Source organism: Drosophila gunungcola, unplaced genomic scaffold, assembly GCF_025200985.1.
Source record: "Drosophila gunungcola strain Sukarami unplaced genomic scaffold, Dgunungcola_SK_2 000033F, whole genome shotgun sequence".
Lineage (NCBI taxonomy): Eukaryota > Metazoa > Arthropoda > Insecta > Diptera > Drosophilidae > Drosophila > Drosophila gunungcola.
In genome coordinates this window covers 532,357-551,910 of record NW_026453208.1, presented here as the reverse complement: position 1 = coordinate 551,910, position 19,554 = coordinate 532,357, and the positions used below count along the sequence as shown (strand labels likewise).

The following is a 19,554-nucleotide window of genomic DNA, read 5'->3' as shown; positions in this document are numbered from 1 at the left end:
GACAAACGAAAAACTCCTATTTCCATTCTTCTTAGGGTTAGATTGGGTTCGCTGAACAGTTTTGGGCTTGGAAGCCTCTTCCGCTACCATATGTTGGTATCGCCTGTTGAGGGCCGCCTCACATTCGCTCCAAAGTGGAAGCGAAGTATAATCTAACGGTTCTTCCCTTTTTCTTTTAGTTCCTCCATCGACTTGCTCAATACCAGATGTATTAAAATAGCATTAGTAATGCGTCTATCATTCCCAGTCATACAAAGCTGTGACCGTGTCGATGAGGGTTCTCAACGCTGTAGCTGAAGGCTGGGAAATTTTTTGCAAATTAAAAAGTGTCGATATGTTGTCAAAAAAAATAAGACAATCATTATCGTACACCCGCTTTAGGCTAGCAAGGGCTTTAGGATAATTTTCTGCAGTGATATCAAAAATACAGTTCATTATATTGCGAACATGAAACGCGAAATGGATCATGTACCTCGAATTTTGTCTTACAAATATCGAGGGAAATTCGTCGAATGTGACGAGTAGACCTTACAGGGATGGAGATATTAGATATTAGTGAAGGAACATGATACCGTGGCAGGTCCGACGATCCTTGATTCTTGCGTTAGTAGACGCAGTCTATCCACGTAAGATGGTAGGTGACGTTGAGTATCCCAGTTTAAGCCACGTAAAGCAAACAAAAGGAACTGTTTCTCTACCGATTCTATAAGGTCCTGATAATTGGTATATTGATGAGGCCAAACACTCGAGCAGTGTTCAAGAATTGGACGAACCAAGAAAATTTATAATTGTTTCGTGGTAATTGTTTCCTTAGACCAACGTTTAACACAAGCAAAAACCTTTTTTGCTGTACTTACTATAATGCCAATGTGATCACAGAAATTTAAGTTGTGGTTGATTAACACTCCAAGGTCTTTTACAAAATGTATGCGTTCAAGATCATTCAATCCAATAAAATATGAAGTGAGGAGCCTCTTCCGATAAAAGGACATAAAGTTACATTTCGAGTTGTTTATTAACAGCAAATTTTGGATGCAGCAAAAATGCAGATTGTTCAGATTGGCTTGCAAAATTTTATGGGAAATGGGATTCGATAATGGCAAACAATGTTTTACGTAGTCAGCATACATTATAACATGAGAAGAGAGAACTACTTGAGGCAAGTCATTTATGAGGTGGCTCCCTTGCGAAACATCTGAGGTCACGTGAACAAAGTTAGAGAATGTGCTTTTAAAAGTTACTCTCTGAGTCCGGTTCGACAGGTATGATGAAATCCACATTGTCAACGGGATCGGGAATGTTAAGAGTACTAGTTTTTTATATAACATCAGTTTGATAGTTATTTTTAAAAGACGCATTTTGCGGTCACATCTATATATAACAAATATTTCGCAGTCAGGCACTGACGAATTTAGCCACGTTTCGGTAAAATCAATCACATTGGCATTGAATGAGACTCTGTTGACGTGCAGCTTACTAAGTTACTAAGCTGCGAACATTCAGGTAGTGTAGGGAAAAAGAATTATTTAGTTTTTTGGCACGGTGTTTAAAGGAATCTGAGGCCCATGGACCCGAGGATTAAGCACGTTTACGTACTCGTAAACATTAACATGTTCAGGCCATATAGAAACATCGAGAACCTTATTAAGATGTTCCTCAGGAAGTCCAATTTTAGACAAAGATATTTCACGTCGTTCGTAGCGCTGGTAGCATAAACTGAACCCAGTTTCTGGCGCCATCTGCGAGCAGGTGGCGAAAACAGTTCGCGGCAAATGTGGCGGGTCAACAGGGCTAAGTGTCAACCACTGATCTGGAGAGAGCATTTCTTTTATTTCGCTGTTAAGGGGCTTGCCGCCATAATTGGGCGGTGCCAGAAGTTTTTACTCGGAAGGGAGAAAGACGTTATACCCAGCCAACGAATCAAAGTGTTAATAAAGCCAACGAAATTAGGTGAGTTATTGGGATAAAGGGCAGATAAAAAGATTTTTTTTAGAAGAAAAAGAAAAGAAAAAAATGTGTTGGCAAAAGAATAAGAAATTTATTTGTTCGTATTAGGCCTGCAGCATTGCTGTATTTCTTACAACGCCCGAACGAAACGAAGTCTAGTGGGAAAACTCATGCCGATCACCGAAATCCGCCTACGCCTGGAGTGCTTCGAGGGAGGGGCGACAGTGGCAACGCGACCGCCTCGCAATGCGAGCGGAGGAGTTTGGCGACGGAAAGTGCTAAAGAAATAAATATTAAATTATATAATTCACCCCTGTCCCGACCCTAACTAATGTGCTAAGAGTAATTGTGGCCCGTTGTGGCAGAGAAAAAAAGATATATCGGTAGTGCGAAATAATAGAAATTTGGCGGTGTAAAAATTTTTATATGTGAGAGTGATTTGAGTTCGTTTGTTATTTTACGCCAAAGAAAAAAATGTAAATTCGCCTCGAGTTCCTTTTTGAAAGTTGAAGAAAAAGAAAAGAAATAATCCACAGACTTGCCTGCCTCATGATTTTTTACCATGAAAAAGTAAATTCTTTTACAGCATTCAGCGACCATTCGAAAAAGCGCTTTCTTCGTTGGATCCGTAGCGACAGTCATGGTGAGCGAAAACTTATACGTTTGTATTTAATTGTTCAAAGAAAAAAATTAAAAGCAAAATGATTTCGAGGTGCAGTGCAAAATCGCGAGGAAAACTATTAAATGAATAAAGAAGAACAAAATAAATATATATTTTGAGTAAAAAAAAAATTAATTTTAAATATAACTAAAACTATTGAGTGGAATTCGAGTGGAAAGAAACAGAGATAACTCGAATCACCCTGCATTTTTTTTAGTCGAATATCGTAAATGGTCTGGTTCTTAGCTAACCAAATCAAATTCCTTGCCTCGTCCATAAAGATTTAATTATTTTGTTAAATCGAATACCTTATGTAATCACAAGCAAAACTTAATTAGAATACCACATTATTACTAAGAACTGCACCCAATTTATAATTTATATTGTTTATTATACATTATTTTATATTTTCTAATCTTGCCATTTGTCCCATATTTTTATATGTGTATATCTGTTAAAAAATTATGGAGTGCTCCCAAACTTTAGTATATTGTCTTTCTTATTTGAGAAATAATATAATGTATAATGTTTTAAATTTTAATGCTTGTCCTCGGCGGACAATGCATTAATTAACCAATACCGCAAAGGGGCTGTTCGGGGAGTAAAGGGGAGGGGGAACGGCCGATGGAAGGGTGGGCAAAGCTAGCCTCATTAACAGCAGAGGTGGAGATGCGGTAGTAGATCAAGTGAAGTGCCTGGCCTCTTGGCCAACTACAATAGCCAAAATGTAGGAGTGTGTTCAAAGTAGTTTTTTTTGCTTGTCGCAGCAAATCGAATATGTTAATAATTTGTTAGGCCGCCTTGATTTCTGAGCAAGAACAACACCTCCAATTGCTGACGAGCCAGAGCCGAGGTAAACATTGCGTGCGCTCAGTGATCAAGCCCAACATCAGGCCGCAAAAAAAATTTATCAATGCTCGTTACACGTTGGTTAAAAGTTGAACTTCAAGACGGTTAGTTCGGCTCGAGAAACATTCAGTTTGCTGCTCAGGTAGTTTTTGACGTCATCCTCAAGGCACCAGCAACGCCCGATAAGGGCTTAGGTTCCAGATGTGCGACTCCAGCTAAGGTTGACTGCGGTGGTCCCATGTTCGTATTAGAAGGCGTCAAAATTATGCCAGAACCAACTGCAGCCGCACACGACGTAGATTCCTGGTGAATGTCGACGAGATGCGGATCAGAAGGTGCGAGTCGATCAGGCGGTCCAGAATAGGCAGCGGCGGGTGAAGGTTCAGGGGAAGCGTCGGCCGTGCGTCTGTCAGCAACAACAGTAGAGACCATCCTGGTACCCAAACGGCTTTTAAAGTTGGATTCAGCCTTTTCAAACCGAGTGAATAAGTCCTTAAAACCGGCCAATAAAGACTGGTACTCCAGATCGGTTTGCCTTATGAAAGCCATAATATCGACTTTAATATGATGGCATCTGGGGCAGGTCCAATTCAGGTTAGAATTTGATTAAGTCCGGTCTGCAACAAGGCCAGCACTGTGCCCAAGGTCGGCACATTTGGGGTGAGAAATGTTGTCACACAGCCAGCAACCAATTGTTGTAGAAATGTAAAAAGCCCAGCTTGCAGTTGGGTCGGTGATAAGCTTTACGCGCGATGTGAGAGTTCGCGACGAAACGATTAGCAAGCAAATACACCAACAACAAAACACAAGTGTATAAGCAAGCAAATACACCAACAACAAAACACAAGTGTATAAGTTTGCGGTAAACTTAAGAATAGTGTAGAGCAACAAAGCAAACACGCAAAACGTTTTCCGATAATGTAATTATGTAAATAATGTATTAGTCACTGTGTTATGATAACGATAAAATACCAAAATCGGATTTGATCGATGTAGTTGACACGGGAAAAATTTGAGCAGATGGAGGAGCGATAAAAATACACGTCCGACAACGACAAGGAATCAGTGTTTTGCATTTAAGTTAACACCCAAAATAATGTCCCAGACAGAAAAAAAAGAGTAAGCATTGAATGCACAACAAACAGCAGAGCAATGCCCCCAACAAAGTTCAAACGAACTTAGCCACGTGCGCTGAGCTTGCATCTTTTGGTCAGCGATCGTGGGAATGCAGAACAGCCAATTTGCAAAGTTGATTGAACTCAACTAAGTGCATACAATAAAAACAATAATTAAAATGGACCGGCCAATTACAATTAAGTTTGGCAAACGGCGACGGCGACCAAGAGCAGCAACCAATAATATGAAGGAACGTCAGCAGAAACAGCAACAGCGGCAGAGACGGCGGCAGCGATGGAGAGAGAAGTTTGATTTGTTTTTTATCCTAATCCTAATCAATCTTTCAACTGGTTTTAACCTTATTAAAACCGAAAAAAGATAACAAGTTCCGCGTCTCGCGAAGGTCGTAAAGTAATAAATTCTGACGTTTCGTTTTGAACCTCCGCCTAATCATGAGAAGTGAAAAACAAAAAATCCCGAGACCCGGAAGTTCAAAAGTGCCGTTTTAAAAACGCCGAAAATGTCACTCCTGAAAAAAAAAACAGGAATTGTGCCCAGTGGAATAATCAGACCAAATTCTATCGCCGTGATCCCTTTAGTATCCGCTCGAAAGAACGTGAATTAAGATACAGAGAAGGCCCCTTAGTAAACTCACACTCAGGAGAGATCGCTGCAGCTTGGGATAAAACGGAGTCCGCCGAACCTGTCATCACTAGAGCACGCCAAGATATGTTACTACTGTAAGAATAGTTTTAAGCAATCTATTAAAAACAAAAACATATAAATTAGATAAAATTAAAAAATATTCAAAGAACAAAAAGAAATTTAAATTTAAAATTAAAATTAAATTTAACTTTTCGTTGCTCATATATCCATACCCAAAATGACCGAACAAGATTTGGCTCGCGAATCTTGCCGGACCCTCTTCAGCCAGTACCACACAACTAAACTCGCGAATCATGACCTAGAGGGCCATTGAGGAAAAAATAAAAACAGTCTTAGAGACAAATCTCAGTAGCCTAGTAAAGGCAATACTTGATCCAAATAAAGATTTTTTCCAAATATACAGATCAAACAATTAAAAGAGAACCTTAGTGAACTAGATAAATTACCAGACATTGTTCGGACATTTAGAGACTTTTCAGGAAACAAAAGCGAATATTCGTCATGCAGGAAAAGTGTCCAGAGGGTGTTAAAAATCTATGAAAATATTATGGAATTCATTAAGCAATCCGTAACAAAATTACTGGTCAAGCGGACGCAGTACTAGAATCATAAAATTCCCCCTTAGATTGGACAACTATTTTAAAATGCTTAACAACACATTTCGCCGACAATCGTGACATAAAAACCTTAGAATATCAACTCTATGCTCTTAACCAAAGCAACAATACTATAGACGAATATTATCAGGCAGTTTATCAACAACTATAACCAATTATAAAAAAATTGGCAGCCTCCTCACAAGAAACTATACAATCTCTGACAGCCATGTACAGGAAAAAAGCCTTGGACAATTTTGTCAGAGGCCTTAATGGAATCCTGGCACAATTGCTGGCCATTTATGCAGTCTGAGAGAGAACCAAAATGCGATGAATAACCGGACACCAAAAACTCCGTATTAAGGGGGGGCAAAACCATTTCGGATGGTATCCGTCAAACAAAATATCCATACGCATCTCTACTATAATCCAAAACAATCTTGAAAACCCCCAATTAATCAAACTAATGAATTCCAATCTTATAGTCAACCAATAGCACACCCAAACCTCCGCCACGACCACAACCGACACCGGTACTTATGAACGTTGATCAGTCAGTTCGATCGCGTCATATAAATTATATGAACAAACTAGCAAATAACGATTATGCAGAGAAAAGACCTTTCAGCTCCGCTAATGTCCCAAATAATAACAACATGTCAAGACAGTTAAATTTTCAACCAGAGGCAGAAAGAACCGCGCAGCAAAATTCAGATGAAGCTACTTCAAGTTCAGAACAAGAGTATTATCAGTTGGTAAAAAAATTAACGTAAACTAACTTCAGGAAGAATATGTATTGCAAAGCGATTCCGAACAACAAGATATGTCAGAACTTTATTTTTAGAATAAATCGTTTCTCACTACCTTACCTTAAATCGACACAGATTCATATAGTTTCGAAAACCCATTCCCAAAATACCACAGACACATAATCAAACAAAAATCTTACACAGAAGAAAAACTTATAACAAGTTTAACTAGTAGACTTGACCCTAAACTTATAAAAGGAATCATTACATCCAAAGAGGTAAGGGAAAAATTCAAAACATTTACCCTACCTATTTTAAATCATACAAGGTAAGAATTACGCAAAACGAAATAGACGACGTAACTTCCGGTTTCCAACAAAACGAAATATTTACCCTCGAACATAAACGAGCCCATAAAGATGTAAAAGAGAACAAATTACAAATTCTTAAGAATTATTTTTTCCCACAAGTTACAAAGAAATTCCAAGCAATAGTTCAAGCCTGTCAAACTTGTAAACACGGTAGACACCCCCAAAAAGAGAAATCCAACCGACCCCTATTCCTAATTACCCAGGAGAAATAGTTCAAATAGATATTTATATAACCGGAAAACATAAAGTCTTAACGGGAATTGACAAGTTTTCAAAATATGTTCAAGTAAAAATTGGAAGATATTAAAAATCTGTTCAGGGAAATGTTAATTGCTTTCGGGATGCCGAAATGGATAATAATGGACAATGAACGAATAAATGAATAAATTTGGCTCAGCAGCATTAAAATGTATGTTAGAAGATGAATTCAAAATATCAGTACACACCACTGCTCCGTACTCATCGACAAGTAACGTACAAAAAGAGAGGTTTCATGCAGCCCTATCCGAAATCATGCGGTGTCTTAAAAAAGACAACGGGAGCATAACATTTGAGGATTTAATCTTAAAAGCAGTTCAGGAATATAATAAATCGATCCATTCTGTAACAAAAGAAAGACCCAAAAGAAAGCACAATCTCCAGTTCAGCAGAAGACATAAAAAAAAACGAGAAGAAATAAAACAGAAAATTAAAAATAAACAAACAACCGACCTCGAATACCATAATCAAGGAAAAATACTACCAAAACTTTTTAAGCCAGGCGAAAAATAGATAGAAGGTTAGGAACTTAACTTATACCTACATACAAAGCCGAGAACGTAGCGGAAAACAAAATGACCACCATTAAAACACAAACCGGAAAAATCATCCATAAAAATAATTTAAGAACATAATTTTTCAGATTATTTTCACCAACATGCTTGGGGATAACTACAGTCCTCGACTATTCCAATTCACAAATCATCTCACTCGAAACCGTATTAAGCAAGACGGAACATTTAAAATCATCCACATCTTGAACCTACAAAGCTATGAAGAAACTCTGGCAAAGTTAGAAGAATCAATTCGTTCACTCAACGGCAAAATTAGGCAACTTACTAATGCTACTAATGCAATGTTGAAAGTTACCCAGAGCTCGAAAAAAATCGTAAGTCAGAAAGAAAATATTTTAAAGTATAAAATTCAATTAATAATAGAAGAATTAACCAACATAATATACGCAACTACATGGGCCAAATCTAACACAATAATTTCATTTGTACTTACGAACACAGAAAACAAAATGGTGGAAGAAATTTTTAAAAAAGAACTTTTAACATAGAAGAATTATTGGAATTTGCTCGAATCAAATTAGCCACTAATGGCAATGACCTTATATACATTATTAAAACAACCATTAAAACAATTGTAGAACTTTAAAAATTAATACAATAAAAAAAGCCCAAATAATTATTTGCAATAAACAAACCTTGTAAATCCTATAATGATAAGATAATTTGTAAGTCAGAAAATTTGTTAGATTTAAGCAATGATACTTGCGTAAACGCTCTCTTAAACCTTCGAAAGCCAGAATGTAAGATGATCAACAATCAACATATACCGGATTTCGAAGAAATACTATCAGGCACCATTCTGCTGAACAACTTCAATGGACCAGTCTCACCAGATGAATAACTTCTACCACTGCAACAATACCGTAATTCGACGGTAACAATTGGCGAAACCATCTTCAAGTCAAGCGAAATCAACGTAGTCAAAGCTGAACCTCCGTTATTTCTAACTAAGTTAGAGGAAGTTCTCTCACTACAAATGGTCAAGGAACTCAACATTAACAACACAAAAGCGCTGGAAAAATTAAGAAGCAAGGCAACCATAGGATCTTCCGTTAGCTACGGATCCGCCATCATCCTACTACTTATAATAGGATCGATCACGGAACTCCTACGAAGGCGTAGGTCAACGGAAAGTACACCAGCTTCCGTGCCAGAAACGCAAGAAAAGGTTACGCATTCCGGACGGTCGCGTTTAGGGAGGGAAGAGTTAACACCCAAAATAATAAAATTTCCCAGACAGAAGACAAGAGTAAGCATTGATTGCAAAACAAACAACAAAGCAATGCCCCCAAAAAAGATCAAACGAACTTAGCCACGTGCGCTGAGCTTGCATCTTTTGGTCAGCGATCATCGGAATGCAGAACAGCCAATTTGCAAAGTTGATTGAACTCAATTAAGTGCATACAATAAAAACAATAATAAAAATGCACCGGCAAATTACAATTAAGTTTGGCCAACGGCGATGTCGACCAAGAGCAGCAACCAATAATATGAAAGAACGTCAGCAGAAACAGCAATAGCGGCAGAGACGGAGGCAGCGATGGAGCGACGCGTAGCTATAATCAATAATTGTTTAACTTAAGTAAATTAGTTCTTAAACCAACTCAAAATGTTCAGACAAACTGCGGCAGAGGGTGTTTGCCGCTAATTTGTGAGAACTACACTTTTTACAATTTGCACTTTTTTCCAGCTTTTTTATTTATACCCTAAATTGGTGCTCACTACGACGAAAAATCGACGACGAGTATTTTATTTGCGTGTTTATGGGCCAAAGCGAATTCGAAATATATTATGTTTATTGCAGAATTTTGACTGTAAGTACATGCAAATTTTTATTTCTTGGTTAGAGTGCTCATTATCTACCGATTTTTACACGGTGCTTGGGCAACAACCAAAGGAACGGCAGAAAAGTTCCAACAACGAAATTTATTTCGGAAGATTAATCGCTACTGCGATCACGTCGGGGTCACCATGAAAATTTAATATGTACTAGTTTGTGTTAACAAAACGCGAAACTTGTGTGACTGCAGTAGGATTCGGCTGACTTATTTGCGATAATAACTTGTGTAAAAGTTGGCGAAAATGCGCCGACGAAAAGGAGTGGATACGATGGAGTTCAAATGATCACTGAATTTAATGTTCCAATAATTTCTCTTAGAACCTATGCTAAGGTGGCGATAACTGGGCTAATTCGCAAGAGCGGACGAACGAAAGCTTTATTGGTTTCCGCTCTCGCCCTAAAACTAGTAACTTCAGATTAAATAACAGCGCCAAGTGCGCAAAAAGCTATGTTAAAATTATCACTATTTTTTTTTGAAATATCTTCCTCTTTTTATCAACTTTTGTCGTCGTTATTGACCTATTTATTCCCAATCAGGGCCTCAAATACATAAATTAAATTAGTCGGTGTTTAACAAAAGTACGGCCGAAACAGCTTGAATGTTTTCTTTTTAAAATCTGTTCCAAACCTATTTAATTTTTTGCCTTTTTTCAGCCAGTTATTAATTGATTAGAACGCTGCGTTATGGTCCAGATGTTTTTGTCTTGATTTAAAATCGAAAAATTAAGTAACAGACTTCGCGGTCTGTCCTTCCGTATGAACGTTGAGATCTCGGAAACTATAAATGCTAGAGATTTGGGATTTAAAGTACGGATACTGGTCCATCTTAGGCAGTGCAAGTTTATTTCAAGAGGGAGCCATGCTTACTGTAAAGCTTAAAAATCGCGTAACACCTAACACGTCTGTCACGTCACTTTGAGAAATCGAGCAACTATTTTATAATTCATAGGGTTATCAAATCCTCTGCTGATACTCTGCCGCCACTCTGCCGCAAGACATGACTAACTGATGATAACAAAAAACAAAAAAACATCGCTACAGACAAACTCCCTGAATATTAGATACCCGTTACTCAACTTACAAACATAAAACTTAATATTCCCCACAAAACACTTGGGGTCTAGGTGGCGCTTTCTGTCGAATAACATTGCCAACACTAGAAGCAAAAAGCGTGCAGCAACACCATCCATCCCTTAAACTTGCCTCGTTCTGTCCTCTACGTCAGCGATCACCACGGCCGAGCAGAGGACAGATCAGAGGTGGGTAACGACATAATTCCGCCTTTTTATACCCTTGCAGAGGGTATTATAATTTCAGTCAGAAGTTTGCAATGCAGTGAAGGAGACGTTTCCGACCCTATAAAGTATATATATTCTTGATCAGCATCACTAGTAGAGTCGATCTAGCCATGTCCGTCTGTCCGTCCGTTTATATGCAAACTAGTCTCTCAGTTTTTAAGCTATCTGCTTGAAACTTTCCCAAAAGTTGTCTTTCTATTGCAGGTAGTATATAAGTCGGAGCGAGCCGGATCGGACGACTATAGCATATAGCTCCCATAGGAACAATCGGAAAAATAAATGAAAAAAAATTATAACTTTGCTGTTTTTTAATTTTTTTTTTTTAGTTCTTCGACATTTAGTAATGGTTAAATATTTCAGAATTACGGTTTAAATTTCATCAAAATCGGACGACTACAGCATATAGCTCCCATAGGAACAATCATAAAAATAAATGAAAAAAAATTATAGCTTTTCTGTTTTTTAATTTTTTTTTTAGTTCTTCGAGATATAGTAATGGATAAATATTTCAGAATTACGGTTTAAATTTCATCAAAATCGGACGACTATAGCATATAGCTCCCATAGGAACAATCATAAAAGTAAATAAAAAAAAATTATAACTTTGGTGTTTTTAAATTTTTCTATAAGTTCTTCGACATATAGTAATGGATAAATATTTCAGAATTACGTTTAAAATTTCATCAAAATAGGACGACTATATCATATAGCTCCAATAGAAATAATAAAATTATATAAAATAACTACCTAATAATGAGCTGCAAATCATCATTGCTTCAATGTTTTTAGACATATACGCAAGTAAATCATAATTTTAATGTTTTCAAAAATATTTAATTCTTGCAATAGCTGCAAGGGTATATAAACTTCGGCTTGCCGAAGTTTGCTTCCTTTCTTGTTTAAACGTGATCTTAAGAGGCTTGAGAATGCCTTAAGTTCGCCGCAGAAAAAACGGCATGATTTCGTCAGCCGCGAAATTATATCGCCGATAAGCGCGTTTAAAAATTACTTGTGGCGGAGTTATGTAAACTCATTAAAATTTAACAAAACAACAAGAAAAAAAACAAATTTCGGCAAGCCGAAGTTCATATAAACTTTGAGCTATTGCCAAAATAAAATAATATTAAAATCATTTAAATTTCTATTTATATGCGTTTATCTGTTATGACGATTTAAGCTCAATTATTCGATTATTCCTATGGCAGCTATATGAAATCGTTTTCCGATTTTAATAAAATTAAAAGCTTAATTTTGAAATTGTAAATCATTAAACGTTAAAAAAATTTTTAAAAACATTAAAAATTGGGAAGTTAAATGTTTGTTTTCATTTTTATACCCTTGCAGAGGGTATTATAATTTCAGTCAGAAGTTTGCAACGCAGTGAAGGAGACGTTTCCGACCCTATAAACTATGTATATTCTTGATCAGCATCACTAGTAGAGTCGATCTAGCCATGTCCGTCTGTCCGTCCGTCTGTCCGTCCGTTTATATGCAAACTAGTCTCTCAGTTTTAAAGCTATCTGCATGAAACTTTCCCAAAAGTTGTCTTTCTATTGCAGGTAGTATATAAGTCGGAACGAGCCGGATCGGACGATCAATCGGAAAAATAAATGAAAAAAAATTATAACTTTTCTGTTTTTTAATTTTTTGTTTAGTTCTTCAAGATATAGTAATGGTTTAATATTTCAGAATTACGTTTTAAATTTCATCAAAATCGGACGACTATAGCATATAGCTCCCATAGGAACAATCGGAAAAATAAATGAAAAAAAAATATAACTTTTCTGTTTTTTAATTTTTTGTTTAGTTCTTCGACATATAGCAATGTTTAATTATTTCAGAATTATGGTATAAATTTTATCGAAATCGGACGTCTATAGCATATAGCTCCCATAGAAATAATAAAAATATATAAAATAACTATCTAATAATTTAGCTGCAAATCATCATAGTTTCAATGTTTTTTTTAGCACATACTCAAGTAAATCATAATTTAAATGTTTTCAAAAGTATTTAATTAATGCAATAGCTGCAAGGGTATATGAACTTCGGCTTGCCGAAGTTTGCTTTCCTTCTTGTTTTTTTTAATATATCGATTGTTTCTATGGGAGCTACATGCAAGAGTCGGCTGATTTTAATGAAATTTATGTCGTTACCCTGAAATATTAAAGACAGTTAAGCTCTGAGCTTCTGGCGAGTCGCTAATGATGTGTGTGGTCTAGCATTATCCTGATGGAAAATAATTCCTTTCCTACTGGCCAAAGCGGTGCGGTTCTGGGCAATTGCTTCCTTCAGACGGTCCAATTGTTGGCAGTATATAACCGAATTAAGTGTTCGGCCATAGGGACGCAGCTCAAGGTAGATAATTCCTTGCAAATCCCACCAAACACACAGCAAAACCTTTCTGGTCGTCAATCCTGGCTTAGCCAACGTCTGGGCCGGCTCATCCTTCTTTGACCACGACCGTTTTCACGTCACGTTGTCGTTGTTGTGTCTCATCTTTAACATCAAAATTCCCAGAACGAAATCGACGAAAGCAGTTACTGCATTAGGGTCATATACTCCATTTACATTTTCAGCTGCCTAGCTTGCGTTTTTGCCTATGTCAAAGAAAAATTGTAAAATATAGCAAATTATTTCTTTGCCGGTCTCCATATTTATCGAGCTCTCAAAGGGTTTGTGTTATCGATCACAAAATTATTTAAGAAGCTTTTATAGTGCGAAAGCTTAACTTTCTAACGCCATATACTAAAATTAAAGCGGACTTATACAATGCGAGATGCAGATCACAAAAGTTATTTATTGTTCAAATAATGGATTACTTATTACTTGACCTTACATATTCTTCATCAGCATCACCAAGAGAATCGATGTAGTCATGTCCGTCCGTCTGTCCGCCTATCTGTCTGTCCGTCTGCCCGTCCGTTTCTACGAAAACTAGTTTCTTAGATTTAAACCTATCTGATTGAAACTTTCCCAAAAGTTGTCTTCCTGTTGCAGGTAGTATATAAGTCGGAACGAGCCGAATGAGACGACTATATCATATTGCTCCCATTAGGAACATCTAAAACTAAGAGACTAGTTTGCGTAATTCCCATTCGGTCCCCTTCATCCAGGTATTTTGCCCACACTGGCATTTTCTATCTCAGCATGCCGAATTCGGACAATTAATAAGTGTATTTATTTAGTTGTCACGTCTTTTTTATCTCGTTAAGAGGTGTTTTTGCTTGATATCAAAAGTTTTTGTTGGAAATCTAGTCAAAGCACCCCAGTATTGTTACCATGATTCCTAAAAAAAACTTGTAATTATACTTTAGCTCTTAATATACCCGTTACTCGTAGAGTAAAAGAGTATATTGTATTGCAATCGGGTCCGGTTGGAAACTCTGGCTAGGCCCCTGGCGAGCTGGTTTGGATGAGAAGTTAGCTTGGCGTGGTAGGACGCTTTTTGTTTTGATATTTCATCATTTACGGGTAGAATTCCAAGATATCTGTGGATGTTGTCGTTCCGAACATACCAAGGTGTCCCAGTGATAGTTCTCAGGATATTTTATTTTGCTCACTGGATAATGTCGATGTTACTGCTGCTCGCGTTTTTCCCACAATTAGGAGCCGTAAGTCCAGACTGGCGTTGAATTGTAGAGCAGGACCTTGAAGTCTAGGCAGAGGGGGGAGCGAGCTTTTATGAGCCTTTTATGGAGGCTATTGGATTTTAGTTTTAGATGAATTTTCTTAGCTTCGATATGTCTCCGCCATGTAAGTCTCCTGTCTAGGTGGACGCCAAGGTACGTTACATCGTCAGCTTGTGGAAGTGGCGTGTTATTCATAGTTAGCGGGTGACACGTTTGTCTGTTAGGAGTAAACGTTATGTGTTAACACTTTTGCGCATTTATTTTTATACGCCAGTCTGATAACCACCTATCCACTACCACGAAATGATCAGCTAGTAGTGAAGTATCAAGTATCAAGTATGCTGTGAATGTTTTTTGGCAGTAACGTTCTGATTTTATGCATAAGGCCATCGAGCCCGACTCGGTCGAAAGCCTGCGCAACGTCAAGGAATTCCGCACTGCAGCGTTTCCGAAACTCGTATGCAGTTCGTATTTCTGTTGTTAATCTGTTGACTTGCTTTATTGTTCCATGGCTTTCTCGAAAGCAAAATTGTTGTGCCGGAATAACGTTGTGCTCGCTGATGAATTGGCGCCGTCTCAGTTCCAATTCGAATTGACGGTGACGGTAGTGTGAATAAATTATTTGCAGGGTTTGGCTGAAAAACATTTCGAAGGTGTAAAGCAAATGTACAAGCTCTGTCTTTGTCGCTTCTGCCCAGCTGCGTGAGGAGTCGCTTATGGGAATTACTGTTTCGGAATTAGATTTGGGTGGGCCCTGCACGAGGAATGCTTGGTGCTGGTGGGTGAAAGTTTCTCAATGTACTGGCGTTGTGCTTTTTCTTCTTCGTGCCTTAGAGCCCTGGTATGTATGCGACCAGCTTCCTTAAGACTATGTTTTGAAGATGGCGATCTGCTGGTTTGCCAAGCACGCCTCAAACGTCTTTTCTCCAAAATAAGCTATTCGATTTCAAAGTTAGTTTTGTGTTGGTGTGTGTGCCCATCCCTTACTTGCGGTGTAGAGACTTTGGCTGCTGCGATGAGTACAGACTCCAGTGCATCGGCATAGTAGACGATGTCCTCCTTGATGTTGAGCTGTGGAGTTAGTTCAATGTGGGAACTTATGTACTTTTTGAACCTCAGCCAGTTGGTTCCGATGATAAATCCAAAAGCGATTTTGCAGATATTAGATTGCGAGGAATATTTTTTGTCACAGCAAAATCAATTAAATCAGGTAGTTTCCTAGGATCTGTAGGCCAGTATGTAGGACCGCCTGGTGAAACGTAGTCCAGTTTGTTGCATGTTTTGATGAGTGCATTATATAGTTGCCTTCCTTTGGTGGTCACAAGGCGGGATCCCCAGTGTGTGTGCGTGGCGTTGTAGTAAACCTGCTGGTATGAATCGCTCTCCAAGTAAATTGTAGAAGTCCATGAATTGGTCTTTGGAGACTGTAAAGCGGGGTGGGCAGAAGACAGCGGCAATGGTAAGGTTGCAGTTGCCCAACTGTAATTTTATCGATGTAGCTTGCAGATAATATTTGGCAAACCGTTGGAACAAGTGGTGTTTGATGCGGTCTCTTATTAAGATGCCGGTTCCGCCAGTGCTTTACCATCTGGATGATCGGTGCCGTAGAACGTGTATCCTCGTATTTGAAAGTTATATTTGCTGGTGAGATGCGTTTCTGCCAGCAACTTAACGTCGATTTGGTTTTCGTTCAGAAATTGAGTTATTTCAGGTATATGCCGTGAAACACCGTAGGCGTTCCACTGCTGTCTGGCTCCAGCTCTACCTTGAAAAGTGGTTTCGGCTTCTTATTTTTGTTCATAATGTTTATAACATTTTTTGCGCAAAAACTGTTTCCTTTTAAAGCCTCTATAAATTCGGAGGGGGTCACATCGGGTTCTATTCCCTTGGGCACAACTTGTAAGCTTTTGCAACTTTTCAGCTGGTACGTGTAGTAATTCTTTTTGAAATCGTTTAAGTACTTCGACACTGATCGGAAATCATCTTCGGTTTTGGTTTGAAGATTGGTTTCGCTTATATTCCCTATCATAAGCGGAATAACATGAAAGTTATTTTTTCCGACAAGCCGATTTTTGCATTTGGTTGTGTTGTGGCTTTACCCGCTGCAGGAGAAGAAAGTGGAGTCGTTATTGGATGGTTGGTGACAGAGACCGATGTAGTTGACGTAGTAGTTGCTGTTGTTGTTGCACTAGGTGACAGAAGCTCAGTTGGAGTTTTGCATTGCTCACTCCATGGCGTTTGAGCGGTGAAAGGCAGGGCGGGAGAGCAAGAACTAGCTCTCTGGTTTTCGGCGGTCAGTAAAATTGCACTTTCGGTTCTAGTGTATTACTCGTGAAAGAAAAATTAGCATTGTTACGGGCCAAAGAGAGACGACGTTTGACTTGCTCTCTCTGAATTTTTTCACGGGCTTCGTCTTTAGTGCACTGAATGCGCTGATCCACGTTTTTACTTATTTGTTTATTGATAGTGCGTAAAGACTAATTAATTAATTAACTAAAACTTTAGTTTACGATATGCGAATTAGCATCGCGAATGGCAAAACCTCGCGTTTATAAATTTTTTCGAACGTTTTCGACTGAGTAACTATTTGTTTTTCCTGAGCGTTAAGAATACACGTCCACACGCGACCGAAGAAGAAATCAACTTTTTTCGACCATATAAACTATAATTATTCTTGATCAGGATCAATAGCCGAGTCGATCTAGCCATGTCCGCTGTGTGTCCGACTATCCGTCTGTCCGTCTGTATTAACGTCGAAACTACAAAAGCTAGATATTTTTAATTTCGATTGTTATGTAGGAGGAATACTTAGTTTAAAGTTTTTTGGCTGACTAACGGGTATCTAATAGTCGGGAAACTCGAATGTAGCTTTCTCTCTTGTTTAATTTTAACAAACTACTTTTGGCAAGAATTAAGCTTAAATAATAAGAATGGATAGTACTTCAACTTGGTTTTGTTAATTATTTATTGATTGTATTACTTGGTTTTCGCGATCGATTATAGAGCAGATTCTAGATAACTTATGGCGGTGTACGCGCTTGCACGATCGCCTATTTGTTCTGGGCAGTTCAGTGGAAATGTAGCCGCCTTAGTATAATGCTTGTTTGCTTATTACATATAAAAATTGGCGTACAGGAGTGGTAAGGAATAGGGAACCGAAAAAAATACTCTTCTTGTTTCTAACGCAAATCGCGTCAAAGCCACCTCTACCATTGTCCTAATCAAATCCAAATAAAAAAATATTATATGATCCTAAGGTACTCAGGTATAAGTTAGTACGTCACTCGATTATAGGTTTTCTAAATATTTATAATATGTACTTTAGTTTTAGAGAATATCTTACTAGTGTTGGAGTGCATAAGGGTTGTTGAACATTGATGCACTATTAAAAGTCCAAAAAAGTGGTATATTCATTTGTACTATCCCATCAGCTGATGCTGCCTCTACATTGGAGTGGGACATCTTAGCACCTTGCAACGAGGTTTTATGCTCATTCGATCGGTTCAAATGGGGTTCAGCCTCAACTGCGGGCTTACTTAAACCTTGTGATCTTATCCTCGGCATGGCTGAAACCGTTAACTTAGCTGCAGCCAAATCGTCATCCAAACTAGTTGACGGTATTTGTAAGTACGCTTCGCAAACAGGACATACAGTTTCGTGCCAAGTCGTGAGCAAAATCAGCTAAAATGAAATATGTGGTTACAACACGTCTGAAACTCCTGCTCTTATCTTTCTATAGTCCTAACATTATACATTTTGACTACATTTACGTAACGGAGGGACAAGGAAACAAACTGCGGAAAATTCCAAATTCGATGCACGAAGGGCATAACTTGTAGGTGTTATTGAATTTATTTTTCATATGCTATTTTTTAGGGACAAGCCGATTGCAGTGGCCCCACGTTGGGCGCCAATATAAATAATAATGACTTTAGCATAAGTTAACACCCAAAATAATACAATTTCTCAGACAGAGGAAATGAGTAAGCATTGATTGCACAACAAACAGCAAAGCAATGCCCTCAATAATAGAATTTCCCAAACCGAAGAAGAGAGCATTAATTGCACAACTAACAGCAAAGCAATGCTCTCAATAAAGTTCTAACGAACTTAGCTTGCACCTTTTGGTCAGCGATCGTGGGAATGCAGAATAGCCAATTTCCAAAGTTGATCGAACTCAACTTAGTGCATACAACAAAAACTATAATTAAAATGCACTGGCCAATTACAATTAAGTTTGGCCAACGGCGACGGCGACCAAAAACAGCAACCAATAATATGAAAGAACGTCAGCAGAAACATCAACAGCGGCAGAGACGGCGGCAGCGATGGAGCGACGCGTAGCTATAAAAACAATTGTTTAATCTAAGTAAGTTAGTTCTTAATCCAACTCAATAAAGAAAAGTTAGATTTTTTTATATAAAAATCATAATCAATCTTTTAACTGGCGCCCGAGCAGGGACCTGATTAAAACCGCGAAAGGATAACAAGTTCCGCGTCTCGCGAAGTTCAGAAAGTAAAAAATTCTGACGTTTCGTTTCAAACCTCCGCCTAATCAGTGAGAAGTAAAAAACCAAAAATACCGAGATTCGGAAGTGCAAAAGTGCCGTTTAAAAAACGCCGCAAATTGTCACTCCTGAAAAAAAAAAAAACAGGACTTGTACCCGGTGGAATAATCAGGCCAAATTTTATCGCCGTGATCCCTTTAGTATCCGTTCGAAGGGAACGTGAATTAAGGTACAGAGAAGGCCCCTTAGTAAACTCACACTCAGGAGAGATCGTTGCAGAGTGGGATAAAACGGAATCTGCCGAGCCTGTCATCACGAGAGCACGCCGAGATATGTTACTACTGTAAGAATAGTTTTAAGCAATTTATTAACAAAAACATAAAAAATATTTAATCGAAAAATATTCAAAGAAGAAAAAGTTTTACCCAAATATAAAGTATAGAAGACATATTTTAGTGAGTTAAAAAGAAAAAAATCCAAAATATAGG

General features: G+C 38.0%; 1 protein-coding gene across 2 annotated transcripts in view; it reads right to left on the bottom strand.

Annotated features, from left to right (window-relative positions):
- Positions 1-19,554, bottom strand: part of LOC128263953 (meiosis regulator and mRNA stability factor 1-like) — a 518,128-nt gene that overhangs the window by 318,372 nt on the left and 180,202 nt on the right. The gene's annotated exons all lie outside the window — the stretch shown is intronic.